Below are 6,000 nucleotides of genomic sequence, written 5' to 3'. Positions count from 1 at the left end.
ACCCCGAGTGCTGGTTATAACCTTTTGCCCCTTAAATCTATTCCTTACCCTCCATTGTCCTGTGTTCTTTCTCTCTCTCAATCCAGGCCCCTATGCCTTCTGCCTTCTGATAGATTTGGGCCAATGAGAGGAACATGGAGAAGGTCTAGAAGAAAGGTTTTATACCTCTGCCAACAGATCTTGACACACAGCTCCCATACCTCTTTATTCTTCCCCTCATGGTTCTTCCAATCTTGTTGCAATAGTTCCTCACTGTTGCTGCTCTCCTGAGTGCCTATTGTCTGTGACTAGTTGCCTTACTACTGATTGAGATGGCACCTCCATAAACAGACCCTTTGTCAAACTCACCATATGTGCCATCTGTTCCTTTCCAGGTCATTCACCCAAACAACATACTCCAAAGAAGTTAAATATAGATATCAACGTCTTAAACATTATATATTAGTTCCATGTGACAACCTGTCATTTATATATGTGTGTAGTTCTGTGTCTATACATATATATTTATAATCATCCTCCCTTCTATGCTCATTTCAAGAGAGAGTAAATCCTGAGTTATTTGATTCAAGTAAAGGAGTTCAAGCCCCTTTTTATTTGTGTAACATATTTGTGACATAAATTTTGGTAACATAGCAATGCAGATTGTAGTTTGCTCTTGAACAAGAGAAATATTTAAAGATTCATTTTGGTGACTAATCATGGTTTGGGGACTATTAAGGCTTGAAAGCAGACAGAGTCCAGAGCCAAATGAAGCTGAATCTATTCCGTGCTTTAGGACTCTGATTTCAGTTTTCTGTTGTGTGTTCTAAATAAGCCTATTATCTTGTGTTTTCCAGGCAAACATAAGTGATAGGAATTAATAATAACTTTCAATAGCAATGATAATAAGTAACATTTATTCAGCCAAATATTTCATGGAACATAGATATCCTTGAAGATGTGTACCTAAAACTCAAACTTAACTAGTTTTTTTTTTCTTTTTAAAATTTACTTCTATTCTGTTTCTCAATTTGGCACCGCAACACATGGCTTTTACTTTGGACAATGTGGAGAGCAGAAAACTCTAAAGGAGAACTTTGTTCTATTTGTTATGAACTTGTATTGTGTAATGTATGTTGGTCAATAAAAAAATTCTACAAGTATGGTTTATATCTCCACCTCTAAAGAACGCACTTGGACAAAACAAATGTTTGTGTGATTGAAATCCTGAAATACTACATTTACTTTCGGGTCAAAATCAATGAGACTGAGCTTTCTGACCACCAGCTTTGAGTTAACATGAGATAGAGCTGCCTAAGTGGCTCTTCTAGTAATTAACCTTTCAAGATAATATTTCTTTTTTTTTCTTATTTATTGTCAAAGTGATGTACGGAGAGGTTATAGTTTCATACGTTAGGCACTGGATACATTTCTTGTATTGTTTGTTACCTCCAGATAATATTTCTTTTAATAGCCCACTATGGCTTTTTTTTCCATTAAGAGCCAACTTCAACTGCTGGAGACTCCTTAAATTACAGGAGGGAGGAGCCCAGGCAAAGATTCAGCTCTCTAGCAGAAAAATCAATGATTTGATTTTGATGTACATAACAGAAGGGGAGAATGTAATATGGAGGTCAGATCTGGCCAGCTCTATCATTGGCTACATGGTGAGTTGTACTATCTAGCATCTTGTTTTGAGGGGTGTGCCTAGAGGAAGACAAGTCCCATCCCCAGGTGATGGGCATTCCTGAATTCCTAGAGACAAGGGGTGGGCAGCACTTGGCCTATAGGTTACTGAACCTGTCAGTCAAGTGCCTAGGACTGGGAGCTTACTGTGACCCAGCCCCTTCAGCCAGCTCAGGGGCCATTATGCCATGCCACATGTCTCCGTGTTCCCGTCCTGTGTCCTGTCTCCTGGCTCGTCTCTGGTCACCACAGCATCCCAAGTCAGCACTCCATTGGAGCTGGATTGGTTTGTTGGTATGGCTTTTGTTCTTTCTTCCATCTCTAGCCTGTTTCCTGATTGTGTTGTATTATTTGTGGGCTGCAGGCCTTTGTAACAACTGGCTGCCTGCAGACTGCTAATGCTCTAATAAAAACTCCAAGATTTTATCCTAAAAAAAAAAAATGTGTTGTTAAAATACAATATCTACCAGAAGTGGCGCTGTGGTTCAAGTGGCAGAGTGCTACCCTTGAGCAAAGAGAAGCCAGGCACAGTGCTCAGGCCCTGAGTCCAAGTCCAGGACTGGCAAAAACAAACAAACAAAAAACAATATCCATATAGAAATATGCTAAATGCACATTTGTACAGTTCCAAATAATCATAAAGCTTGTCTTTCCTTTGTGATGTACACTAGAGACTGATTCCTCTCATACAATCATTTGATTCCTTATAATTTTCTAAGTCTTGCCAGAAATATTTTTCTAATAGTTTAAATTCCCATTCAAATGACACCTGGTAAGGATGTGGCTAGAATCCTCAGGATATTATTTCAGAACTAAAAGAATATGTATTAAAGAAAGGTATTAAGGAAATTGACCTCTTTTTCTAATAAAAGTGGGAGTGACAGGACCCTTCCCAGACTGATCAATGCCATTAATTGGTTATTGGAGCAAATTAATGATTCTCTCTACCTGTTTTCCTCTCAGTTTAGGTGGAACTAATAAGCTCAATTAACCTTTGGTGCCATGGATTGAAGCAATTTGGAACAAGGTTATCACTTTATTTCCCTGGGTTTTTCCTTTGTCCCATGCACTTTAAGAGGAAACTCAATTCAAGGCATTCCCACAAACCTGGAAGGGAAAAAAAATCCCAATTCTCCTAATGCTTGAGGAGTGAGAATCACAAGCAGGCAATTGGCCTTTATTTCTGGAGGGAGACAGCTGGAGCAAGCTCTCTTTGAGGGACTAGGAGCATCTTGCTCTTTATTCGGCTCCTCTGATGAGGCCTTTAGTTGGGCATCAGTTTACCCATTGGTAAATGGAGTTGAATAATATATACTTACCACTCCATAGTAAATGAATATTGAAGATCTTTGGCTAAAGAGGGCCATGAATATGTAAAAGCACTGTGAATACAAATCAAGAATTCATGACTTAGTAAAAGCTCAATATGTTGATAAATCTTGAATTTTTGCAAATGCTGAGATGTTTCGCTTTTATTCAGAATATATAATAGTTGGGGATTGAGGTTTAGCCAGAGAGGCTTTATGCAAAGGACACATATGTAACTACGTACAGTAAAAAGCTGTACATCTGGCATGTTGGGGAAAATTGGAGGCACCAGTCAGTCAAAAGTTCTGACTAACAATTTCATTGCTTTTGGTAGTTGTCTTGTTTCTCGTCTGGCCTCTCTACTAAAGCCTAGGTGGAGGGAGATAAGTTGACAGTTTTGCTCAGGCAAAAGCCCACTGCCAACCTAGAGTCCATTGAAGTAGAGTTGCGGCTCAGTTATACTCTCTTGCAAAGCTGGAACTAGACAAGCAAAGCACCAAGACCTCTGTCTTGGCAGGGGGCAAATGCCAAGGTGAGATTTGTGCAAGTCAATAGATTTGTGCATGCCACTCATGACCCACTCTGTACCGTGAGACTATAGACAGACCCAGACTTAATATGGTTTTTTGTGGGTTTTTTTTTTTTGTCTTTTCTTTTTTGGTACTGGGGATGGAACCCAGGACGTTGCACTTGCTAGGCAAGCACTTTGCTACTGAGCTACATCCCAGCCCTAATATGGTTTATTTTTTTCATTTCATGTTGGTGCAAAAGTATTTGCATTCATCCATCAGCTAGGTGCTGGCGGCTCTCAGAACTGGGTACCTGCAAGAGTACCTCTGCATATGTGAGAGCCTTCAGATATAACTATTTAAAACCTCACTCTTCAAGTATCTGGCTATGGAAATGACCAAAACAGTGCCACTTGTAACTTGTCACTAGCACAGAGAAGGTCTCATATATTTTGAAGATCTTTCTGACCATCCCAGCCCAACTTGCTGCTTGTTTCACAGTGGAATTAGTTTTCAACATGTATTCTCCCAGAGAATCCACTGAGTAGGTCTGCCATCTGGTAATACTTAGTAGTGTCCAACTGAATATAAAAGAATGACTGATGGTGGTAATTTACCCTCGATCAAGTTCCCACTGAGTCTCTGTTAGGGGAGATGTCAGAAGTCAGTGTGATTTGAGGTTACTGCAACTTGCTGCTAATATAAATAGACAGCTGAGCCTTGGAGAACACTTACCTACACACCCACAGTGGATTGACATGATTCTGCCTTGGATTTAGTATTTGGAGTGGGGGAGGGGGCTATATATTTCCAATCCACTGATAGACTTTTTTTCTGACACTAAATAATATGACTTCTACAAACATTTTCATATTAAAAAATAAACTCTTCCTACTAGGCTTAACACTTGGTCATGGCAAAGCAAGTATGGGAAGCACTTTATAGGCAAGCACTGTGCTTCGTAATCTATAACTATAACACATACACACACATGCATGCATGAGTACAAGGTAGATGATATTTCTCTTCTTAGATTTGGTAAAGTTTCAGGAAGATTGGACATAGAGCCATCCTACTACTGAACAGATATTAGACCTTTCTGATTTCAAACCAAACACTATGCTGTTTAAATAACACATAGCGCTTTTCCTCCAAGATCAGAGCCTAGTGCAATGTGCATATTTTGGGCTCTGAGAATGTCTAGTTATTTTTCCTACCTTTGGAGACTTTCCTAAGTAGGAGCTCCTATTTCCCTAGGAGAGAATGCAGAAAGCCACTTTCCTCACCTTTCTTGTCTATAACTTAGGGTCCTTCAATTGGTTTCACCTACATGAGTCTTTGATTTTGAAGAGAGTGTTATAAAGAAATACATTGCATGGGTCTAATTCTGTGCAGGCAATGTCAGAGCCACATAAGCTATCAGAGGCAAAGGGGTAACAGTCCCACAATGCTATCCAGCACCCACAGACAGAAGACCAAGCCTGTGCCCCCACTGCAGCAGTGCAATCTCCTTTGGCATCAACACCTTACACGTTGATCCAAAGGTCGATACCTGCCACTTGTGACTCTCCTGGGAATTTCGTGAGTACCCGAATCACTTAGTGAACAGATGATTTTTCCTAAGAGTTAGTTTTCTGGGTATTAACTAAACATCTTGCCTTTGTCTCCCTCACAGGAACTTCAGAAGCATGGTTTGTTAGTTAACAATTTTTAAAAAGTGATTAAATAAATTAATGGAAGATACCCTTTTCAGGCCTTTTAACTGACATGCTGGTATGATGAGATAATCTTTTAGGAGGTGATTGAGTGATACAGTGGCCTCGAGAGTGGATTAAGACTCTGGAGAGAGTAAGCTAGTTATAAAACTGGTTGGTTGGGGGGGTGGGCTCCCTTTACCTCGCTTCTAGCTCTCCTGCCATTGGGTGCCTTCTACCATGTCATAATGCATCAAGAAGGCCCTCAGCCAAAAATGGCCTCAAAATCTTAGGCTTCCCAAATTCCATGACAGTGAGCCAAATAAACTTCTGTTGTTTGTAAATTTCTTAGGCTATATTACTCTGTTACAGCTGCATAGAATGTACTAAGACATCTTCCTTTTGACTATACCTCAGTTTATGATTATCTTTCCAAAATCTATCACCCAAGGTTGCATGTGATACTAGTATAGAAAAGACTATCACCTCCTTTAGTTTAAATTGTCTTTGCTCCTACCTTCTTCAATGACAAGATTAATAAAAAGAAACCTCTACATATGTGAAGTTATCACAGGACGAATTGATGTCTTTGATGACATCCAATAGTTAAGAGAAACAAACCAACCAAAAATGAAATTGGCTGAGTTCTGCGATCATAAGCTCCTAGTGACAGAGGAACAGGGCTGCATGGTCATCAGCCAAGGATGCCTGAAAAGAGGTTGCTGCTTTGGAGAGAACCTGCTAGATGACAAAATTCATGCTCCAAAGAATCAGTCTTCTATGACAGTATAGAATCCCAGATGAGGGATTATCCGAATACGGAA

Source organism: Perognathus longimembris, chromosome 4, assembly GCF_023159225.1.
Source record: "Perognathus longimembris pacificus isolate PPM17 chromosome 4, ASM2315922v1, whole genome shotgun sequence".
NCBI classification, from domain to species: Eukaryota; Metazoa; Chordata; class Mammalia; order Rodentia; family Heteromyidae; genus Perognathus; species Perognathus longimembris.
Note: the sequence above shows the minus strand (reverse complement) of the source record.